Source organism: Octopus sinensis, linkage group LG23, assembly GCF_006345805.1.
Source record: "Octopus sinensis linkage group LG23, ASM634580v1, whole genome shotgun sequence".
Lineage (NCBI taxonomy): Eukaryota > Metazoa > Mollusca > Cephalopoda > Octopoda > Octopodidae > Octopus > Octopus sinensis.
The window spans coordinates 15,267,822-15,294,836 of NC_043019.1; positions in this window are offsets into that span (position 1 = coordinate 15,267,822).

Sequence of the window (27,015 nt, forward strand, 5' to 3'; positions counted from 1 at the left end):
TTTATTCTTTTACTGCAGCCATGCTGGAGCACTGCCTTTAGTCGAACAAATCGATCCCAGAACTTATTCTTTGGAAGGTTAGCACTTATTTTAATGGTCTCTTTTGCCGAACCGCTAGGTTACAGGGACATAAACACACCAACGTCAGTTGTCAAGCGATGGAGAGGCTACAAACACAGACACACACAAATATATACATACACACACATATATATATATACACGATGGGCATCTTTCAGTTTCCATCTACCAAACCCACTCACAAGAATTTGGTCAGCCCAAGGCTATAGTTAAAGACTCTTGCCCAAGGTGCCACAGATTGGGACTGAAACTGGAACCATGTGGTTAGTGAGCAAGCTACTTACCACACAGCCACTCCTATATATATATATATATATATATATTAGTTGTAATTAAGTTAGTCATGGCCTGGATTAATTCTGACCAAATATCACCAAAGCATACATACATTTATGTATGTATGTATGTATGTATGTATGTATGTATGTATGTATGTATATATATATAATATATATATATATATATATATATATATATTTCAAAAGAGGCGATTGGAAAATTTTTTTTTTTATTTATTCACCATTACACGTGTTTCTTTTCTTAATAGGTGTTACAAAATTGTACATATGAAAGGCAACAAGTAAGATATTTGTTAGAAATTCTTCAGGGAGGGAATCAAATAATACAAAATCTACAATTGGACAAAGCGTTTATATAGGGTTAGTAATGAGGGGCTCTTTAGATAGTTAGAGGGGAGAAAAACATATCAAGTAATACAGGAGAAAGAGGGTTAGAGTTACAGGATAAAGTAATAATTGAACACAAACAACTATGCACACACATTTACACACATTATATATATATATATATATATATATATGTGTGTGTGTGTGTGTGTGTATTATATTGTAAATGTAATGAACAAAAGCAAAATGTAAGGATACAACACAGAAAGGACAAACTTCAACAAATGTATTAATTGTATTAGCTAACCATGCAAATATATAGTTAATCCAAACAAGAAAGCACAAAAAAAACAACAACGCGAGGACGTGGAACGAATATAGTATTATTGGACGCTCAAGAAAGAAGGAGGGTTTAACGTTTCGAGCGGAGCTCTTCGTCGGAAACATAGGAGAAGGAAAGATCCAGAGAAGGGAAGACAGAGGAAAAAAAATCGCCAACGGTACACACGAGGTCACAAATATATATCTACACACACAGATGATATCTGAAAAGAAACAGCAATTTTAGCGAAACATATTAAAAAACAACACTAATAATAGATCAAAAAAATAAAAGTAAACAAGCTTTTGACAGTTTTATAGATATTTCAAAATTATGATGCTTTGATGCTAGGTGTTTCCATTATTTTGTCCAACCCCTGTATGTGTATATATATACTCTTTACTCTCTTTTTACTCTTTTACCCGTTTCAGTCATTTGACTGCGGCCATGCTGGAGCACCACCTTTTAGTTGAGCAAATCGACCCGAGGACTTATTCTTTTTAAGCCTAGTACTTATTCTATCGGTCTCTTTTGCCGAACCGATAAGTTACGGGAACGTAAACACACCAACATCGGTTGTCACGCAATGTTGGGGGGACAAACACAGACACACAAACATATACACATACACACACACACACATATATATATATACATATATACGATGGGCTTCTTTCAGTTTCCGTCTACCAAATCCACTCACAAGGCTTTGGTCGGCCCGAGGCTATAGTAGAAGACACTTGCCCAAGGTGCCACGCAGTGGGACTGAACCCGGAACCATGTGGTTCGTAAGCAAGCTACTTACCACACAGCCACTCCTACGCCTATATATATATATATATATATATATAATATATATATATATATTATATATATATATAGAGAGAGAGAGAGAGAGAGAGAGAGAGAGAGAGAGAGAGTCAAATCAAACATTAAAAACTGAACATTTAAAATTGTACATAAAAAAATAACAAATAACAAAACGACAAAAGGACGCATGGAATGTATTAGTTTCACACTGAGTAAAAGTGGGAAAAAAGAGTGGGGTTTTCGTGATTTGAGCATAGCTCTTCGCCAGAAAGAGGAGAAAGGAAAGGTCTAGAGAAGGAAAAGTACATGTGTGGTTACATGGTCAAAGTGACCAAAAGTGGAAAGAGATAGAGAGAGAGAGAGACTTTTGAGTGTTTTATATGTATAATTATAGTAATCGCGCAACCATCACGGGTGTTATGTTCCAAAACCTCCCTCAGAAATAATTAAAACCTTAAAAAAATATAAATACATATCGGCCACAGAAACCCGTGATATAAATTTATTAGCCAGAAAAATCTGCAATGTACTGAGGGTGTGGTAGGTGAACAGTGACACACTGAGTGTGCAGTAGGTGACCAGCGATGTATTGAGTGTGCGGTAGGTGTGAACAGTGATATACTGAGTGCACGATAGGTGAACTGTGATGTACTGAGTGCGTGATAGGTGAACTGCAAAATGGTGAGGGATTATTGTCTATGTGTGTGTATATATATATCATCGTCAGTAAATCATAAATCTAAAAGAGAAACACACTAAATTATAGAGCAGTAGGGTAATTAGATAAAGGTAGTTATGGCCAATCTGTGGGGTTATCCTGGGTTTCATGTCCATAAAGTGCTCGGCTTTACAGTCTCTTCAGACCCTAATGGCCGGTGGCCGATAACATCTCTGTATATATGTGTGTGTTCACTTTATGTCCATGTTTCAACGGGATTCTCAACCAGGATCCATATCAACATTAGAGGTCCATCTGTTTCTTGGGGGTTCATATGACCTTTAGGGGTCCACTTAAGACTTTGGTGTAAAGGTTTATGTGCAGGAAACTGGTTAAACTTCTATAATATACAAAATATTTTAGCAAATAATTTAATACAATCCCTAATAATATTTAATTATAAAGCCATGGGATTTTTTAAACACAGGGGTCCTATAAAGTTAAATAGGAATCAAAGGGACCCATGGTCAAAATATGGTTGAGAACAACTGGTTTAAATGAATATGGTATTGAGGTTTTACTTTACAGACAAATGCTCTTCCTGTTGCTAACCCTTGCCTATTTTCATGTAAGGGAACTTCTGTTTCATAACTCTTTAAAAGTAGGAAACAGACAATTTGTTGACAGAAGTGGCACTCACAGCTCACAACTTGCAATTTTCATAGAGTGCAAAATTAAACACGTAAATGGAGACACATGTGTAGATGCACACACACACACAGATTTCTTTCACTTTTCAGCTACCAAATTCAGTCATAATATACACACACACACACACACACACACATACACACCATATTTATTCATGTATGAGTCACTCTTTTATATTTTATCTTCACTGATAAAACTTGAGTACAACTTATACTTGAGTAAATAGGAAATGTTGTGTGCATGTTGATATATTGTTTCATCGTTTAGCGTCTGCTTTCCATGCTAGCATGGGTTGGACGTTTCAACTGGGGTCTGGGAAGCCAGAAGGCTGCACCAGGCCCAGTCTGATCTGGCAATGTTTCTACGGCTGGATGCCCTTCCTAGGGGGAAGGTTTACGAAAATAAACAAAAGACGAAGGCAGGTGGAATACAAACAAACAAATGTATTAGTATGGCACTCAGGAATAGAAATAGAAAAAGTCTTTTACGTTTCGAGCCTACGCTCTTCAACAGAAAGATACACAGAAAAGAAACAAGGAGAGAAACAAGGAGAGAAAAAAATGCGTGTAGGAGCTGGCGATCTATCATATAAAATGATACATATATATATAATATAGAATGAGATATATAGATAATATATGAAAACTATTTAACATGATTTTGAAGTTTCAGTCAGCTAAGCCATCATCAAAATGTAAGAACAAAGGCTCGAAACATCAAAATCGTCTTCCATTTTTCTTGAGGACCAAACTAATATACATTGGTGTTCCCTCACTTTTCTCTGTCTTTTGTATAATTTAGCATTATATATATATATATATATACTCAGACAGTTTGATTTGGTTCTGTACAACTTCAAGTTCCTCAGACCCCTATAAGGAGCCTGTCTTTTTCCAGCTTTGGATTGCCGAAATATATATATATATGATATAATGACAGTGCCCCAGCATGGCCACAGCTCGTGAGCTGAAACTAGATAAAATAAATAAATAAAATAAATGTGGATAAGATTTACTGATGTCATCATTGTTTTAATGTCCACCTTGCCATGCTTGTATTGGTCAGACAAATTTTGTTAGGCAGATTTTATACCAGAGAATGCCCTTCACACCACCACCAGCCATCACCATTGTCCAACTAAGGTAACATTTTCCTCAAGTCCTTTGAACATGAACTTGATTTCCGGCAGGATCGTCAACAAATGACACAACCTGTGCAAAGGTGACATTTGTCATACAGGTAGCATAAAGACGTCAAGACAAAGAGACATTATGTTACACACACAAACACATACATGTATGCCAGGTCACTCTATGGGTAACATATAACCTAGTACAACCTGTTACACGGTTGAGTCATTGGTGTCTAAACCAGTAACCCTTACCAAGCAAGCGTGGTAGGATTGCTAGAGAGCCAATGCCCGTCTGATATAGTGAGGGTTAGATGGTGCTCACCGGACGTAGTGAAGACAATCTATCAAAGAGAAAGTCATCTCTGAAATAAAGAACAATAAGCTGATAGTATTCTGTGCAGAAATAATCATGATATGAAGATGGTATAGTTTCATCTATGGACAACTGATAATAAATATGTATAATTTGTATGTCTGTAGAAGCAAATCCAAAAACAAATAAAAAAGAAAACAGGAAAAAAGAACAAAAGTCAATCGGATGTACAGAGTGGAATATATTAAGATGACACTCAGTGAAAGTTCTAGATGGAAAACAAGGAGTGGAAATGACATTTCAAGCATGACTCTTTGTTGGAAAGAGGAAAAGTAGGAAGGAACAGATAGTCCAGAAAAAAGCATGTGTCATTATAGATATGTATATATATATAATATATATATATATGTTGAACAACAAGAATGAGTGCTTAACACTGTGTTGGTGGATAAAATTTCTATATTTGTGTATTAAGGCTACCATTGGTTTCAGGTTCAGAAAAATATCTTAATATCCTAACAATTTTTCAAGCCGGTCACATGGAAGAATGGTGTCCGTCTCCATTTATGGATGAAAATACAAAACGGCTATATATATATATATATATATATCGTTTAGCGTCCGCTTTCCATGCTAGCATGGGTTGGACAGTTCAACTGGGGTCTGGGAAGCCAGAAGGCTGCACCAGGTCCAGTCTGATCTGGCAATGTTCAGACTGTCACACACATATTGACAATGTCTTTCAGTTTCCTGACACTAAATCCCCTCACAAGGCTTCGGTGGGTACAAAACACTTGCCCAAGGTGCTGTGCTGTTGGACTGAACCTGAAACCACATGGTGGGGAATCAAACTTCTTAACGACACACCCAAGCACACACACAACACACTCACCCACACACTACAAGTGCTCTTACTGCTAACTACTTCTATGCATCTGCTACACATGATGTCTCTCTTCTCTCTCAACCTTTCTGTGATCCCACTACACTGTTTAACGAGCCACAATTTGTACTACATACCCTATGGATCATGCTTACTCTTGTTCTGTGTATTGAGCTTGCCCTTTTTCTAAAATGGTAGCAGAATGTTCTCTTCTTTCTTACTAATTAAATCTTTTGTTTTTCAAAGCTTAAACTTCTAGGTGTCGCAACTCAAGGATTTCTTTCACATGCTATAGGCACAAGCACAGCTGTGCAATTAAGAAGTCCAGTTCATATTTATGAAATCTGAGTATTCATATCTTCAATATCGTTGATGACCTGGTACTTTAACTGTAAGTAGAGGATTAATGGATTTGTTTAATATGTATAGGAATTTTAATGATGGTAGCACAAGAAATTTGAGAATGGTTCTGGGAATAATTGCTCAAATTGTTTCAATTCTTCAGCTTTCAGTAATTATGAAACAAGAACATTTATTGGCTATTAGTAGAATTGTAATATATATTATTAGTAGGGCGGTGAGCTGACAGAAGCATTACCACAGCGGGTGAAATGCTTACAGGCAGTTCGTCTGTCTTTACATTCTGAGTTCAAATTCTGCCAAGGTCGACTTTGCCTTCCATCCTTTCGGGGTCAATAAATTAAGTACCAGTTGCATATAGAGGTCGATCTAATTGACTGGGCCCCCCCCACCTCTGCAAAAATTTCAGGCCTTGTGCCTAGAGTAGAAAAGAATATATATTACTAGTAAGGCGGCAAACTGACAGAATTATTTGCACACTAGGCAAACTACTTAGTGGCATTTCATCCATTTTTATGCTCCGAGTTCAAAATCTGCCAAAGTCAACATTACCTTTCATCCCTCTTAGGGTCGAAAAAGTACCAGTTGAATACTGGGGTCAACATAAGTGACTTAATTCCTCTCTGAAATTACTGGCTTTATGCCAAAGTTTGAAACCAATATACAGGGAGCGGCAGAATTAACGACCTTTTTTATTTAGCAATTTTTATAGCACAAGAATTATTTTCTTCAGTAAATTTTATTATTTAAAAATTTATTACAGGAGTTAAAGAAACGAATAAAAAAACAATTAATGAAAATAAATTGCAGTAGTTTTATGAAACTTATAAAATATTATTCCATCAAAACAACATAATCCATTATGATGAAAAATTTAATTAACACGTTCAAAAGGCTCCCCTTCATTTTTAGTACAATGCTGAACACTACTGGCAACACATCTACAAACCTTTTGACACATTTTCCTGTTAATCGTAAAAAATTTATCAGCAATTGCTTGTTTTAATTCAGGAATTGTTTTCGGTTTCAGGGAATAAACAAGATTTTTCAATACACCCCATAAGATAAAGTCAGATGGTGTTAGGTCTGGTGATCGTGATGGCCCCTCAATTGCTCCACGTCATCCTCTATACCTCCTCTCAAAATTAAGATTTAACCATTCCCGAACGTTTAACCCACAGTGAGGCCGTGCACCATCCTGTACAAAGTAGAAAACTATAAAAAAAATACAAAGGGTGTTACTTCTGCCGCACCCTGTGTATTTCTAGTGTTAAAATAACAGTAAGAAAAAATAAAGAGGTAATAATGGAAAAAAAATTAATTGTTCTGTACATGGAGAATTTGCATCTTGGAATCTTAGTTGTCCTCATGGGACTCCCCAGCTATGTGATTTTGGCTTCCATGCTCCTACATGGCACTTGGACAAGTGTCTTCTACTATAGCCCTGAGCAAACAGAAGCTTTGTGAGTGGATTTGGTAGATGGAAACTGAAACAAGTCTATAACAGATCTCCGTGAGTGTGTATGTGTGCGTGTTGTCTCTGGATGTCTCATCCTTTTGACATTGCACAATGGTTACAAATAATGTGACCATCACGAAAGAGGATTCATTCATTTCCAATATTCCGTAGAGACATGTCCGTAGCGAAGCATTACTTAGCTTGAAAACAAGGATTAGCAACAACAAGCGTGTAAATATGCACAAACAGCTTTCGTATCCTGTTGTAACACTATATCTTCTCTACTGCGAGAAACCTGTTCAGTTCTGCCCCCACCACCTTCTTTCATCTCCAGACAAAAAAACCTCTTTCCTTTACTGAAAGGCAGGGCCAGATTAAGGCCTATAGAGACCACAGGCACTAAAATATTGCTTACCAACCACATGTTCCGGGTTCAGTCCCACTGTGTTGCACCTTGGGCAAGTGTCTTCTACTATAGCCTCGGGCCAACCAAAGCCTTGTGAGTGGATTTGGTAGACGGAAGCTGAAAGAAGCCTGTCGTATATATGTATATACATATGTATATGTGTGTGTATATGTTTGTCTGTCTGACCGTTTCCCCCTCAACCATCACTTGACAACTGATGCTGGCGTGTTTACGTCTCCATAACTTAGCAGTTCGACAAAAAAGACCAATAGAATAAGTACTAGGCTTACAAAGAATAAGTCCTGGGGTCGATTTACTCGACTAAAGGTGGTGCTCCAGCATGGCCGCAGTCAAATGACTGAAACAAGTAAAAGAGTAAAAGATGACAAAATAGCTTTTTATTTGTACTCATTATCCCAAGTACACTGGACAATGAAGCAAACAACAGCTATGCCTAAAAAAAAAAAAACCAGGAGTGCTGGAGACTTTTCTGAGAAATAAAAAAGGGCTGTGGGAGGGGAGAAAGTAACCCCCCCCCACCTTCCAACGCTTACCACTTAGTATCACAGGAGAGATTTGTAAAACATTACAAAGAATCATCATTGATGTTTCTAGAAATAACATCCATACACAATCACGTACACACACACACACACATATATATATATATACAAGTGTACTAAAGACACGTATGTACATACATTACATGAATGGAAGTACGTTCACATTTACGTGGAAGCACAAATTAATTCATATATTCACAAACCACAAGTATTGTCTTGACTCGAACAAAGATCTCTTGTTGCTTTGTTAATGACTGGCCTCAACTGTGCAAAGAACTTGTAGACTGAAAACACAAAGACACATAAATATCAACACTACCATCATCTGGTGTCCACTATCCATGATGGCATGGGTCAGACAATTTGACAGCAAACCGGCAAGCTGCAGGGCTGTGTCAAGATAAAATGTCTTCTTTAGCATGGTTTCTACAGCCCTTCCTAACACCAAGTAAGTTGCGTGTCTGTGTGTGTTGGTGCTGATTGTTTTTTTGTTTGATTGTTGAGCGAAGTGGTCTTCGTCCTAGAAGTCCGAAACATGGTCCTTTGCTATTCGTAAGACCCACAGAAGAGAAAGCAGGTCAACCCCCGACACCGAGAGCATTGACGGATGGATGAATGCGCATCCAGGCTCAGCGGTTGCGTAGGAAATCGGGGACAAGAAACAGGAAGAAAGAGAGAAAGTTGGAGCGAAAGAGTACAACAGGGGTCGCCACTACCCACTGCTGGAGCTTCGTGGAGCTTTAGGTATTTTCGCTCAATAAACACACACAACGCCCGGTCTGGGAATCGAAACCGTGATCCTCCGACAGCGCGTCCGCTGCCATAACCACTGAACCATTGCGCCTCCACTTGTTGGTGCTGACATTGTTGTGGGATGTGTGGTTAAAAAGCTCATTTTGTAACCACGTCGTTTTGGGTTCAATCCCACTTCGTGGCACCTTGGGCAAGTGTCTTCTACCTACGACTTGTGAATGAAATTGGTTGACGGAAACTGTATGGAAACCTGCCAAATATACGCGTGTGTGAGTGCATGTATGTACTTTTGTGTCAGTGTTTGTCCCTCACCAGCCATTGCTTGAAAACCATTGTTGGTTGGTTTATGTCTTGCTTAATTAATTGGTTTGGAAAAAACCACCAATAGAATACAGGGTTTCAAAAAACAAAAAAAGAGTGCTGGTGCCGATATGTTCGAAAAAACTTTTCGAGTCAGTGCTCCAGCATGGCCGCAGGCTAATGACTAATTATTGAAACAAAGTACAAGATTTACCCGATTCTTTCCGTTTACCAAACACACACACAGTTTTACAACTCGTACAAACCGAAGATTAATTAAAAAAAAATAAAAAGACTGGATGTAAATGAAGCCATAACAATCAGCAAGTGTTTATAAACGGAGAAAGACACACACACACACACGCCCTACCTTCAGCCAAACATCATAAAAAACAAAAACCGACGGTGGCTGTGTCTCAAAACAGTTGCAAATTGGACAGTGGCTTTGTATGCGTTGGCTGACAGACCCACTTAACCTTTCGTGTTTGATGTTCGGTGAGTGGAACCGACAAGAGAGTGGAGGGCGGCTTCTGACAAATACACACACACACATATATACATGTGTGTGTGTGTGTGTGTTGTTGTTTTATTTTGCTGGTGTTGTGTTTAAATGCTAACTTGGCGATCGATCGATATAACAAATGCCAGACTTGGGAATATGTATTAGGGTCGATGAGAGCGACTCTAAAAACCCTTAAGGCGGTGACCTAGAATAGTTGTGTAGTCGCGAGTTCAATGACCGAAAGCAGTGTGTGTGTGTGTGCGCGTGCACACACACACACACACACACACATATTTATACACATATATATTTACACATACTTATATAACAGGATACACAGACATACATACAGCTATATCTAGATATTTACACACGCGTAACCTCAATAATCAGTGACATTTCTCAAGACACACACGTATATACACACACACATACATAGTTATATGTATAGATATACACACATAGTTATATATGCATACACACACGCAGTCAGATATATACACAGGTACATATTCATGCATTCCAATATATGTGAAGATAGACAGACAGGTAAAGAAAGAAAGAAAGAAAGAAAGAAGGAAAGATAGATAGATAGATAGATAGATAGATAGATAGATAGATAGATAGATAGATAGATAGATAGATATAGACAGACACCACCCATTTTTACTGATACACAAACTGTCATTGGAACAAATTATTTATTTTCAATAAACCAACTCAAACACACAATAGGTGCTTACGTGGGTCAGGTATATACGTACGTACGTAGGTATGTTAGTATGTGAAACACGAATGCATTATATGTATGGAAGGTGATTGTTATATAACGTGAATGTATGAGGTTTCTTTTCAGCTTTTATTTGACTGCGGCAATACTGGAGCACAACACCGAATAATTTTAGTCGAACGAATCGGGCACCAATAAAGTACTATTCTATCGGACTCCCTTTTGCCGAACCGCTAAGTTACAGGGACGTGAACACACAAACACCTGTTGTCAAGCGGTAGTGGGGGGAGGAAGACAAACACACACACATACATATATATATATATATACTTACTTACTTAGAAATGGATGCGTGGCTTTCAATCAAATAATAATAATAATATTATATATATATATATATATATATATATATATATATATATATATATATATATATATATATATATACACATATACACGAAAATGAATTATGAGAAATATAGAACGTAGACATACAGGGATATTAAAAACCATATATGTGTGTGTTTGTGTACGTGGCTGTGTGGTATGAGTCTTGCTTCCCAACCACATGGTTCCGGGTTCGGTCCCACTGAGTGGAACCTTGCGAAAGTGTCTTTTACTTTAGCCCTGGGCTAGCCAAAGCCTTGTGAGTGGATTTGGTAGATACAAAGTAAAAGAAGCCAATCGTGTTTGTCCCCCCACCACCACCACCGTTTCACAACCGGTGCTAGTTACATCCCCGTAACTTAGCAGTTCGGCAAAAGAAACTGAGAGAACAAGAACCAGGTTTTGAAAAAAAAAAATAATGTCGACATTTGTGGCTTATAAACACCTTCACCTTCCACGCTGCAATTGTTTTCGTTTCAGCACACGATCTCAGATCAGGTCACTTGCTATGCAAGTACATCTTCGTAAATGTTGACATTATTACCAGGAAAAAATAAAAAATAGTGCAACGGGTGTAAAAAAAAGAAAAAGGTGTAGAAATCGAATATGAAAACAAAAATGCGCGGAAAGCAACGGGGTGGGTGGAGGAGAGGACTTCGGAAAATTCACAAGAAAACCGGAATTATTGGAAAATGTTTTTCATCTTCTCGATGAATGAATTACGGTGACCTAATATGCCTCAATCTAAAATCTGGGATTAATATATCCTGTGGTTTTCAGGGGGTATATAAGAGATTTTGTTTTAATATAATTTTACTTGTTTCACACACAAACACTAACGTGGTTTATATAAGGATTTTGTATCATTCTTTCCCTCTCCTGTTCAGACTTCGTTTACCACTAATCTTTATAACTTCAGCATTTACACTTCATACTCTTTTCGAACTTGTTTGAATTTTCAAGTTAATGTAAATCCACACTCTAGGAAACGTATTTCTGCAAAAGGTTATCTCAAAATACGACTAAAGAAAACTGGTTAATGCAGTTTCGCATCTCACCTTCAAAAACGCATCTACTGGGGGGGTCCCTACTTTTTCCGAGCAAAAATAAGGGGTTTGCAGCACATTAGGCATACATAATGCATGTCGTTTGAAAGGTATTTATATAATTTCATTAAAAGATATCCATTTTCCTTAAAGTTACGAGAGAAAAAATCGGATCTTGTGAATTTCCGAAATCCTCTCCCCAACCCTTCGGAAAAAAGATTTTACCCACAAATTTCGTTATAATCGAAATATAAACCGTTCGAAAGGTATTTATATAAAATTTAATTTAAAAAAAAAAACATTTTCCTAAAAGTTATGAGGGAAAAAACTCGGATCATGTGAATTTTCCGAAGTCCTCCCCCCTCCCTCGTTGCTTTCCGCGCATTTTTGTTCTCACATTAATTTCCTTTACCTTTTCTTTTACACACGTTGCACTTTTTTTTCCGATTTCGTTTCCGGTTAATAATATCTACATTAACCAAAAAGAAGTTCCGGGGTCGATTTCGTTCGAGTAAAATTCTACAAGGTGGTACTCCAGCATGGCCGCAGTCTAAGGACAGAAACGATAAACACACACACACACATATATATATATATAATTATACGAGTATGCTGCACATAGTCGTACACATGTATCTACAGTGTGTGTGTGTGTGTTAGAGGAATTGGAAATGAACTGTAAATAGATAACTTGGTATAATACATAGAAAGAAGGAAATAGTTGAGACAAGGTAAGAGAGAGAGAGAGAGAGAGATGTATTACTTAGATACATGGATGGACACAGAGAGATTGGCAGATAGAGAGATAAGATAGACATGAGATAGGGTGAAACCTGAGAGACAGGTAAAATAGAGTTCACAGCTGCAACGGACAGATAGACTAACAGATATATTTAGACTGACAGACAGACAGAGAGACAGACAGATAGACAGACTGATGGATAGACAGATAGATAGATAGGTAGATGGGTAGGTAAGTAGGTAGATAGATAGATAGATAGATAGATAGATAGATAGATAGATAGAGAGAGAGAGAGAGATAGATAGATGAGATAGATAGATAGATAGATAGATAGATAGATAGATAGATAGATAGATAGATAGATAGATAGATAGATAGATAGATAGATAGATAGATAGATGTCATAATAAGGTGATCTATGACAGGCAAGAAAGGTACACATGACCAGACATGGTTGGCAGAAATTGCCAAAGCGACCTGAAAGGGATGAAAGGATAAGACGCCGGGTGAGATGTGGAGATGGCTAAATAAGATGGACACGGTTATACTAAGGAGCTGAGAACATCAATGGCAGAGAATAAGAAGACTTAGAGGTGACAAGAGACAGGTGAATAGTGAGAGGAAGAGAGAGAGAGTCGAGGAGACTTGGGTGAGCGAAGCATCATAGAGGGAGGATTTAGAGGTAGGCAGAAACAGGTTCGGGTAGAGGGGGAAATCTGGAGTTGACCAGAGGGAGATTTAGGTGTAAACACACATGCATTACATACATACATACATATATACATAAATGTGAATAGAAAGAGAGGGTATAGATTGATTGATAGAGAGACTTAGATATGAATAGAGAAAGATATATATATATATATATACAGAGAGAGAGAGAGAGACTTAAATGGGAACAGAGTAAAATAGAGAGAGAATTAGTTGTGAACAGGGATAGAGTGTGAGAGAGAAATAGAAAGAATGATATTTAGCTAAGAACATAGAGAGAAAGAGACTAAATTGAAGATAGATAGATAGATAGATAGATAGATAGATAGATAGATAGATAGATAGATAGATAGATAGATAGATAGATAGATAGATAGAGTGAGATAGATATAGATAGATAGATAGATAGATAGATATAGATAGATAGATAGATAGATAGATAACGATGATGACAGATAAAAAGGGAGAGAGAGAAGACAAGAGATAGAAATGAATATGTTAAAATGTACTGACCTGATATATATATGTATATATATATAAAATATCCCTTTAGCAGGAGACACGAGGTTATTATTGGTGAACGACCACTTGTGTAAATATCGAGAAAAAGTCTGTTAGAAGACAAAATTTAACTACTATTTTAGATATAGTCCTGTTTCCTCGGTAAAGATGTGGATATATAAAGGTGTGTGTGTATGTGTGTGTTTATGTGTATAATCCTCTCTCACACGCGAGTTTATAAACAATCTCCGGCAGATATATATTAAGTACTGTGTTCTTGTTAATGTGTGTACTTCTATATATACGTGTGCGTGGGTGTCTTCTATATGTAATATGTGGTATGTGCGTGAGTGTATAAATATATATCCGTCTATGTGCGTTTATGTGAGTATATATATGTGTGTGTGTGAGTGTGTGCGTGTGTGTGTGTGTGTGAGCCAAGAATTAGTTTATTGAGACTTCTCCCAATATATATATCTGTGTATATGTATGTATTTATGTATGTGTGTGTGTGTGTCAAATTTATGTGTGTGTGTATATATGTGTGTGAGAGTCAAGAATTAGACTTCTCCCAATATATATATCTGTTTGTGTATATGTATGTATTTATGTATGTGTGTGTAATGTGTATATATTGTGTGTGTGTGTTATGTATATTCCTTTGATGGGCACCGTCTGTTGTCAGTATGAAAGACGGAATCGAAGATGTGTTGCTTTGGCCCTCCCCCCAACTGAAGACAGAGCACTGTTGAGGGTTACCGTACACGGGGGGTGGGTCTATGTGGGACAATGGGTCAGTAGGACAGAGGAACAGGAGGACATCGAAATCGATACGAGGGGACGAACGTTTCACGTGGATTTTCGGTGACTTGGTACTGTGACAAGTAGATTAGGGAAATGTGAAGGAGGGAGCTGGAGAGGGGAAAGAAAAACGGAAGGGAGTAGAGAGAGAGTGGAGGTAAGAGGAGGAAAACTACTGATAGCTGTGAATAAGGGATGAGGAGAGAGAAGAGAGAGAGAGAGAGAGAGAGAGAGAGAGCGATTGAATAAGTGGGTGAGTGAGATAGAGTGAAATAGACTAAGTAGAGACAGAGGGGTGAAAGGAGTAATAGGTGGAGATGAATAGAGTGACTGTGTATTTAAGAGAGAGGGGAAAATGTATGAATCAGAGAGAGAGAGAGAGAGGAAGGAATGAAAGAAGACAGAGACCTACTATGTGAATCAAAGAGAAAGAGAGAGGTAGGGATGAAAGGAGGAGTGAGAGAGAAAGAAGACGAAAGTGATGGAAAGGGATGATAGAGGGAGAAAAGAGTGAAAGGCGGAGTAAAATAGAGATTATGAATGAAGGAGAAGAGATAGATAGATTAAGCACAGAGAGGAAGAGTGAACGTGAGTGTATATTATATGTGTATGGATATCCATATAAGATCTCTTCAATTGAAGATATCCTAAATGGATATATACATATATATATATATATTCAATATATTGTGTTCAGTTGAAGGGATCCTATACATATACCGAAAGGAAGCTAAAAGGGAAACCGAACGAAGGATGAAGTAACAAAAGGAAAAGAAAGGGAACTCTACTACACTCTCCTTTTCTCTATCACCCTGTCCGTCTCTCTCTCTCCCTTCCTCTATCTATTTCTCTATCACTCTGTCCGTCTCTATCTCTTTCTTCCTCTCTCTCCCTTCCTCTCTCTCTCTATTTTTCTCTCTACCTCTTTATCGCTATTTCTCTCTATCCCTATCTTTCTCCTTTCCTTTCTCTATCTCTATCTCTCTCCGTCTCTCTCTCCTCGCCCTTCCTTTCTCTCTCCGTCTCTCTCTCCTCGCCCTTCCTTTCTCTCTCTATCTCTCTATCTCTCTCGCTCGCCCTTCCTTTCTCTCTCTCTTCTCTCTCTATCTCTCTCGCTCGCCCTTCCTTTCTCTCTCTCTCTCTCTCTCCTCTCTCTCTCTCTCTCTAGTCTATCTATCACTGCTCCTCACTATATTCTTCTCCCACTCCTGCTTTCTTCTTCATCTTCTAATGACACACACATGGTTAAGGTGGTGTTACAAGACACGCTGTTTGTTTAAACGAGCCTCTTAGCATCCCTAATTAATCTCATTAGTGTTGATGTTGCTGCTACTGTTGCCGACGTAGGACAATTGTTATGTCAGTCGAGATGTAGGGTCGAACCAACAAACATTTAGACCAAGGAAACATCCCAACCAAGTGCCCCCTTTTATTAATCTAATTGTTCCAGATAAAAGCCGATTTAGTCATTTCTATGGGAGTAAAAACGTAAAGCCATTTGGGTGGGCTTTTTTTTTAGAAATTAGTTATTTATTATTTATAATTTGTTATTTATTATTTATATTTCCTAAGTCTATGGCGTGGTCGTTTTAAAATGAAATATTTTGTCCGTGTGTATGTATATTTGAAATACTAATACGCGAAATTTTCAAAATATTTTCGATACTTATATAATACATTCGACGATAAGGATAGATAGATACATACATACATAGATTTTACATATATATATATATACACATGCTTACATATAGTCTCTATATACTCATGCATGTTTATATACACACACACATACAATATATATATACATGGTATATACGTACATTTGTATAGACATACACACACACACACACATATATGTATATTTATGACTACATTGAAATTAAATATCTACATCAAAGATATGTTCAGTATATTATTTACATTATCTAACGTACATTTTTATAATTATAAATATATTCATTGATAATTGATACATACATACATGCATACATACATACACACTTACATACTCACATACATACATACATACACACACACATACATACATACATACATACATACATACATACATACATACATACATACATACATACATACATACATACATACATATATATATATATATACGCATATATGTGTATGGTTACATACAAATTTATGTGCAAACACATCAATACACAAATACGCACATACATGGATATATACATGAATGCACGTATGCATTGCTGTCTACAAGGTTCCATTATATAAACTATTTAAATTACAGATGGACGAAAATAAATATCTATGAATGCGCCGGTGTGTGTGTGTTCATTTAATCAGCAGAAAAACAAATAATTGTGCAATGTTTAATACATGATTTACTTAGCAAAGGAGAGGTGCGGTCGCTGTTTAGGCTATGGATGAGATATATATGTGTGTATGTATATGTGTATGTGTGTATATGTATGACTGTTTCTCTCTAGATAGATAGATAGATAAATAGATAGATAGACAGACAGACAGATAGATATGTGTGTGTATGTATATATATGCATATATACATAGATGCATATTTATCACAAATTATGTATACATATATGAATAGATGGCGGTGCTCCAGCATGGGCGCAGTCAAATGCCTGGAACAAATAAGAGAGTAAAAGAGAAATATATACGTCTAATGAATACACACAATTTGGTGATATATATATTATATATATATATATATATTATAATATATATATATATATATAATATATATATATATTATAATATATATAATATATATATATATATTATATATATATATATATATATATATATATATATATATATATATATTATAATATATATATATAGATAATGTAAATTCACACACATACACAATATATATGATGTGTGTGTGTGTGTGTGGCAGTAATAGAAAGCAAGTACTGTAATGATAAAGGAGCATTTCTTTTATACTGCGATTCCTTTTCCCTATCTCTTTCTCCCTCTCCATCTCTCTCTCTCTCTCTTTCTTTCTAAGTATATATACTTACTTCTCAACCTCTTCATCTCTTCACCATCTCCGCCACGCTAAATGTTTTGGGAATAACTGACCTCAAATGTTACCGCTTTTTTTTTTTTTTTTTCCCCGCACTTTTTCACATCTCTGTAATAAATAGTCAGACAACGTCTTCATCAGTGATGCTGACTGGGAGTCGAGGGGACGTGGATGTGGAGATGAGGTGCAAATAAATTGTATAAAGTAAATTATATAAAACAAAATGTAGATAAAATAAAGGCGCTGGCAATGCCTGTGTGGTAAGAAGTTTGTTTCTCAACTGCATGGTTCCGGGTTCAAGTCCCACTACGTGATACCTTAGGCAAGTGTCTTCTGCTATAGCCTCGGGCTGATCCAAAGTCTTGTGAGTGGATCTGGTAGACGGAAACTGAAAGAAGCACGTCGTAACTCTGTGTGTGTGTGTGTATGTGTGTGTCTCCATAACTTGGCGATTCGGCCAAAGAGACCGCTAAAATTAGTACCAGACTTTAAAAAAAAAAAGAAAGATGTTGATTGACCTAAGGCTATGGTGGAAAACACTTGCCCAAGGTGCCTTGCTGTGGAACTGAACCTGGAACCACACGGTTCAGAAGCAAACTTCGTTACCATTGTCACTTGAGTGTGTGGTGTTGTTGTTCTGGTCTAGTGACTGATTGAGTTGATGAATGGAAGTATGTTTCTTGGGCTGCGTCAAAGAAGTGAACACCACCCATGAACATTTAACAGAGGATTTTCTTATCAGGCATAAAGTCAAACTACAGATAACCACAGCATTAATTAAATACTGGAAGAGAGATGCGGCTTGAAGTCTGTGGCAGGCTTTTGGTATGACAAACTGCAGCTTGTCCAACATAACTGGAAACAATTGTACTATATTCATGGCGACAGAGGTTCCCATCATTTATCTGCGCTATCTGTCTTAGCCACCTTCCAGGGTCATCTGGGTGTATAAATGCACGCTGTCTAATATGGCAAGACTGGAGACAAATTGCTCAGCTGCCTCAACAGGCTGCAGTTAATTACTGCCAAAAGTGGACGTTTTATTAGGCACAAGAAGATTCCAGAAGATTGAATCATGCGATGGCTTGAAGCTGATTGTTTGTTAAACCTTTAGTATATTGTAAGAGCAGCACGTCACCACATGAGTTTTCTCCCCTCTCAATGTGACACAATGTGTCTGCAGCAACAGGGGAGAGAACTTGTATGGCAACATGATGCACATAAGCATGCTAAAGGTTAATATGTGATTGTAAACTGATCACATGAAATTATTGCAGTTCAGTCATGATGTACGACCAGTTACCTTGCAGTTCGGTTTCAAATCCACTGTACTATTATAGCTATTTCTCACAACAGGTACAGCAAGAACCCCTAATTCTTGAGAAGGTGACAAGGGTCTATTAAACTAACCCAGGTAGTTGGTCAGTATTTTATTTTATTAACCCTTAGAAGAATGGTAGTTATACTTATGTTCAGTGAGATTTGAGCCCAGAACATAACAACACTAATGATAATAACCCTTTCTTCATTAGGTGCAAAGCCTGACATTTTGGGAGAGTGAGCTAATCAATTACATTGGCCCCCAGGGCTTAACAAGTACTTTTTTTATCGATTCTGAAAGGATTAAAGACAAAAGTCAACCATGGAAGAATTTGAACTCAGAACACCAATGATAATAAAGAGCAGTGCTGAATTAACCATTAAGCAATAATAAGCCCATGCTTCTGGAATCCAGGGAAGGGAGCGCCACAGAACAGTAAATGGTTTACAGCACAAAAGAAATCACTTTAAACTTGATGAAAGAAACATTATTGAGTTTGCCTTTCCAAATATAGACATTGCTTTTCATAAACTCTTTTACTCTTTTTTACTTGTTTCAGTCATTTGACTGTGGCTATGCTGGAGCACCGCCTTTAGTCGAGCAAATCGACCCCAGGACTTATTCTTTGTAAGCCTAGTACTTATTCTATAGGTCTCTTTTGCCGAACCGCTAAGTTATGGGGACGTAAACACACCAGCATCGGTTGTCAAGCGATGTTGGGGCTACAAATACAGACACACAAACATATACACACATACACACACACACACACACATATATATATATATTATATATATATATATACACATATATACGACGGGCTTCTTTCAGTTTCCGTCAACCAAATCCACTCACAAGGCTTTGGTCAGCCCGAGGTTATAGTAGAAGACACTTGTCCAAGGTGCCACACAGTGGGACTGAACCCGGAACCATGTGGTTCATAAGTAAGCTACTTACCACACAGCCACTCCTACACCTATATATCTTTATATATTATATATAAATCTCTGTTGATTCATCCAGAAGCAATAGATTACAGAACTCAATACGTCAGTGTTGAGTGTTCTTATAACAGAAAGTCTCATAATATTGTTCTAGTTATTTGAATTCCATGTTTCCAATCATTCAGCCGATAATATGAACCTGCTTTTCCTTTGAAATGATTTTGTTTCAGTGTATTTTTGAAATATACAAAAGTTATGGGAGAAAAAAATCACTTGTCTTTATGTTTTTTTCTTAAAAAAAAATACATAAAAAAAACAGAACTTGTAAGCAATATGTGCAAAAGCAATTGCTTTGAGCTCATGTTTTTCGTTTTTCGTACTCGTTTTATTTCTGGCTCTCGTGGGAAGCAGAGGTCAGGTCAGCATGGCATTTATAAACCCAAAGATCTCACTCAACTTAGAGTGGAGTGGGGCAGCTTTATGATAGGTGCTGAGAAGTTGAAATAATGAAAGAAAGCATATGAACAGGTTTCTTCCTATAAAAGTAGTACATACATATATATATATATATATATATATTATATATATATATATATATATATATGTATGTATGTATATATATAATATATACATATACATATATAAAATAATATATATATATGTATGTATGTAGTATGTATGTATGTATGTATTTATGTATGTATGTGTATATATTGGGTCATAAATTATGTGGTTTATTTCAATTGTATGAACTAAAACATCAGAGGGGGAAGGGATAAACTACCAGCATCAACTTGTTATAAAAGCAGGTACTAATTTTACCTTGCCCTTATTCTTAGTGCAAATTTTGAAGAGTGCAGTTCGATTTCAACAGTTATTATTTCAAAGCTATAATGGAAGTGACAAAGGAGCATATTTGGCATATTTTGCTTTATGAGTTCAATAAAAGCAACAACACAACAGAAAGAGGAACTTTAATGCAGTATATGGGGATTGGACAATAAGCGTAAGCCAGTGTCAATGGTAGTTCTATAAATTCTGAGCTGGAAACTACAGCCTAGACGGCAAGCCTTTCCCTGGAAGATCTGTAGAGCTTGATGAGAATGTCCTCCAAACTCTGGTGGAACAAAATTCCATCATAACTGTTGAGGAGCAAGCAGAGAAGCTTGGATTTGGTCATTCAACCATTCATCAACACCTGCACTAGAAGAAAAACAACCATCTTTGGTTTCACATTGAAAGGTGTTCTCCCATCAAGATAATTCTTGGCCACATTTGGAATAAGGATGACATTCCAAAGGCTGGAACAGTTTGAATGGGAAACGATACCCCACTCACCATATTTACCAGACATTGCTCCATCTGATTATCATTTATTCTGCAGTCTTCAAAATAATTTGGACAGAAAAATTACTGGAGAAGTATTTTTCGTTGCGGAAAAGTGAATTTTAGAAGAGGGACCTTGCAAATCTAAGAGATAGATGAAGGAACATTGTAGAAAATGAATGTGAGTATATTTTGAGATTAAGAAAGAACTTTGTTTATCTTAATTTTGAAAAATAAAAGAAGTATAAAAACCACATTATTTATGGGATGACCCAAGATATAAATATATATATATATTCAACGGAAACAGATAACAAAGCCAAGGCTGTGAGATGCTTTCAGAACATTTATGTATGTGTGTGTGTGTGTGTGTTTGTACCCCCTGCTTGACAATTGTAACTTAGCTTTTTCTTGTACCATCAGCACTTGTGAAATGACCGTGGAACTTACAAGACTTAAAGATGCTTCTTCAACTGAGAGTTTGTGACAGAGAGTAAAGTAGCCTTTTGGCAGATGTCGAGTGGTTAAAGTGTGAAAGAAGGGACAGGAACAGGTTTCTGCTGTAAAGGTGATGAGTGGCTACCTTTGCATTATAAAAGGGTGAATGAGAGCAATTGTGGTGGAGTTGGAAAGAGAAAAAATGCTAGTTGCCAGAGTGTGACCTCAAGCTGCAAAAAGATGTATATATATACAGGGGGTTTCAGTTTTTTGAGGACACCTCTTTCAAGAACTCTAACTTTCTTCTAACGTTTTGTTTCAACTTTATTTTTCAGATAAATAATATAAGACATCAGGTTGACTCAGCAAATAAAAAGGTCTTCTGTTGTCGTTGCCTTAAAGGTGCAGCATAGTGACACAGAGATAGCTCGCTTCCTGAAAGTTGTCTGCTCCTTCATAATCAAACTTCAAAAGGAGCTGGAATCCATTGACAGGGATCCAACATCAGCATGTAAATGCAAAATACATGCACAGAGTCCTAATACCATCTGAACACATAACCTTGTACAAAAAAAGTCCAAGAAATAATTGATAAAAACCCCAGAAAGCGAATCAGAGCCATTTCAAAGGACTTTGAGATTTCAGAATGCACCATGAGAAGAGCTGTGCATGAGGACATCTGGTACAAGTTGTTTGTGATACAAAGGGCTCAGTTCATGTTGAATGTGACAAGAGAGAACTGCTTGATCAGTGCAAAGCGTTTGCTAAACAAGTTAAAATACCAAGAAGCCGGAGTACCTTTTGGTGTTTTAGAAAAACTTCAATCAGGACCAGAAGGTAAAGTGAAGGTATATCAAATGGTTATGCAGATATCTGATACCTGAATGAGGCTCCGATGTGTGTGTGTGTGTGTGGTTGTGTGTCTGTGTTTGTCACCCCACCATCACTTTATCTCTAATATAATATATATATAAATGTAAATATATATATCAATATACATATATATATATATATATACACACACACATATATATATGTAAATATATATATATATATCTATTTTATCTATATTATGTATGTATATATTAATATATATATATATATAATATATAATATATATATATATATATATACATACTACATATATATATATATATATATATATATATATATTTACATATATATATATATATAATATATATATACCTATATAATTTATATACACATATATACATATACATATATATATATATACATCAATATAGATATAGCATAGCAAGCGGACATTAAACGATGATGATGATGATGATGACATATATGTAAAGATACACGGATAGCTATAACACACATGCACACACACAAACACACGCATAGCACACATGCACAGTCACACACAGTCACACACTCACACAGAAACACGGAACAGCATCACCCAAAAAAAAAGAGCGCAGATAAAACCAAGAACATGGCACCGTTTCATTCTTCATTAACTATGACTTTGTTCCACAGTTGAAAAGATTCACTCGCCTAAAAAGACACATCTCATCATCTTCCTCTTCCTCCTTGCCCCCCCCCCCTTTACCACCCCTCACTTCACATCTGGTTCTTTCTTTCCCTCTTCCATTTCGTCAATATTGATTTTATCAGCTGGTAATTGATTTTGCACATTGCAAAGATTAACAATATAACTCCTATTTCAGCATGTAACCAATGCCTTTGCTTTTCTTTTATTCTTTCCTTCTTTCTTTCTTTCTTTCTCTTTTTTTCACCAGCACATGCTTTTGTCTAAGAATTGATCTGGAGACTCAGCACTGCCACGCATCACCGTTTATCAATCGACAACACCAACAACAACAACGACGACAACAAAGTCTACTCCAAAACATAGATCCATGCACACACACACACCACACACACACACACACACACACACACAAACAAACACACAAACCACTAGTGTAACTGGTGGGGGGAAGCGGTAGGGAGAGTCCACCCCTGGCAGCACTCTTAAAGGGGCGGAATTTTGGGGTCTGCCTGCTCTAGGCAATATGTGTTTTTTGTGGGGTCTGGAGTGCGGCAAACAGAAGGGCTGCTCCTGGTGGCACACACTCTAGCTACGTTAGTGACACACACGCACACACACATACATACATACACACATACACACGGATTCACACTCAACTGGCACTTCATCACTTACCACGACAAATGTTCCAGTTGATCCGATCAACAGAACGGCCTACACATGAAATTTAACCTGCTACCAAGACTTCACATAAGTAAAAGAGAGAGACAGAGACAGACAGAAAAAAGGAAAATGTCCCTTAAAAAACGTTTCATTTAATTTTTCCACAATTAATTTTTCATGCTTTACTCTAAGTTGAAAAAGTTGCAAAGACTGAAACTGGTACTAAAATATTCTTCGTGATAAAATTATTTGGCATTTTCTACCTTGTCTTCTTTCCTTATATACATACACACACACACACAAATATATATATATATATATATATGTATACGACGGGCTTCTTTCAGTTTCTGTCTACCAAATCCACTCACAAAGCTTTCGTCAGCCCAAGGCTATAGTGGAAGACACTTGCCCAAGGTACCACACAGTGGGACTGAACCCGGAACCATGTGGTTGGTAAGCAAGCTACTTACCACAAAGCCATTCCTGCATATATTATATATATGTGTGTGTGTATATATATATATACATATATATATATATGTGTGTGTGTGTGATATGTATATGTATGTGTTGTAAAATATTTAATGGGGGCAACAGCTTTCTAATAAGGAACCAATCATTTAATAAAGACACAGTTCTTTTATCGAAGGTATAATTTTGTAATAAGATTCTATTGTTTGTTAATACAGTGGTCAAATCGCATGACCTCTTGTTGTTGACCTTCTACCAAGAAACAATGACCGACAGTAAAAGCCAATAAACGAAACAGTTCAAAAATGGCAAAACTTCTGACAGAATTTTGGATTTATCTGAGAAAGGCTGTTAATGATTGGATACTGCCAATGGTAGCACTGATGGTGGTGGTGATGATGGTGGTGGTGGTGGTGGTGGTGGTGGTGGAGGTGGTGGTGGTGGTCGGTGTGGTGGAGGTGGTGGTGTGGTGGTGGTGGAGGTGGTGGTGGTGGTGTGGTGGTGGTGGAGGGGTGGTGGGGGTGGTGGAGGTGGTGGTGGTGGTGTGGAGGTGGTGGTGGTTGGTGGTGGAAGGGTGGGGTGGTGGTGGGTGGATCGGTGGGGGAGGTGGTGGTGGTGGTTGGTGGTGGTGGAGGTGGTGGTGGTGGTGGTGGTGGTGGTGGTGGTGGTGGTGGAGGTGGTGGTGGTGGTGGTGGTGGAGGTGGTGGTGGTGGTGGTGGAGGTGGTGGTGGGTGGTGGTGGAGGTGGTGGTGGAGGTGGTGGTGGTGGTGGAGGTGGTGGTGGTGGTGGAGGTGGTGGTGGTGGTGGAGGTGGTGGTGGTGGTGGCTGGTGTTGGCGTATGTGGCGTGGTTGATGTGGTGGTTGTGGTGGCTGCAGTATTGTTGTTGGATGGTGTGAATGGTGGCTGTGGAGGTGTTGATGGTGGTGGTGGTGGTGGTTGGTGATAGTAGTGGTCGCAGAGGTAATGGTGGAGGTGGTGGTGGTGATGGTGGTGGTGGTGGTAGTGGCGATGGTATTGGCAATAGTGGTGGTGGTGTGGTGGTGGTGGTGGTGGTAGTGGTAGTGGTGATGGTGGTAGCAGATGCTGTGAATGGTGGCTGTAGTGGTGTTGATGGTGGTGGCGGTAGTGGTAGTAGTAGTAGTAGTAGTAGTGGCAATGGTATTGGCAGTGGTAGTGGACTGTGATGATGTTGGTGATGGTGATGGAGGTGGCGGCAATGGCAGCGGTGGAGGTGGCAACAGCATGGTGGTGGTGGTGTTGTTGTTGTTGTTGCTGGTGGTGGTGGTGGTGGTGGTGGTTGTGGTGGCAGTGTGGTGGTGGTGATGTGTCTAAGAATTAAAGATTGGTTAAATTCAGAAGATGTTTCCAGAAAACATCATGTCTTCTCGACTGTTTGTGTTTTTGGTTTTTTGTTTTTGTCCCTGTGGAAGGGTGGAGACTGATATATTAGAATGATGTGATTGGAATTGGTGATAAGATCTGTGGGGGGGGGGGAGGGGGCAGGGGGTAGCGTATGAACGGGTGTGGAACTCAATGTAGAATTTAGGAAATGGTGGAGGTGGTGGAGGTGATGGTGGGGAGGAGGTTCATTACCCATTTGATTTGTCATGGGTGCAATGATGGAGGGGCAGGTTTAGTGTGAAGGGATGACACAAGTGGTAGTAATGGTGGTGGTGGTGGTGGTAGTAGTAGCAGCAGCAGCAGCATTAGTAGTAGTAGTAGTAGTAGTAGTAGTAGTAGTGGTGGTGGTGGTGGTGGTGGTGGTGCCAGTATTATGTATTCTTGGTAGTAGCAATAGTTAAATATAACGGTATGTGATGTTAATGGTGGTGGTGGTGGTGTGGTGACGATGATGGTGAGGTATATATATATATATAATATATATATATATATACATACATATATATATATATATCAGTGATTCTTGTAGTCGTAGCAGTGGTGGTGGCAGTGATTGTGATGACACACACACACCTCTATATTTTGGATTTGGCATTTGGAGAGAAGATAATCATACCAGAAGCCTCTTGTTACTATTGTTGCTGTTGTTGTATACCTCATATCAACCCAGCTTTAGAAATCCTGCTAGTGAATTAAGATAATCCAGTTATGACCATCCTGTCTCTTTTTAGGAAGTATATTTTGGGGGTGTTTGTCTCCCCTTCGTAAATGTATATAAGGACACAGGAAAAATGTGTCGAAGCCATCAGAAAGCGTTGATGCTTCCTAGGGCTAAACAGCGGTGGTGTAACCCCCTACTGTCACGTTCACGTTAGATTGACAGTATACAACCATTCTATTTTTGATAATTTTCTCTAATATATCCATCCTACTCCTTTCGGTTTTTTTAAAGACTATGTGTATGATTTGAGAGTGAGATATTTGACTGCTATTTCTAGTGAGTCTACTGCAGCAGAAAACATTTCCTCCAGTGGTGCTGCACAGTGGAACTGAACCTGAAACCACATGGTTGTAAAGCAAGCTTCTCAACCATA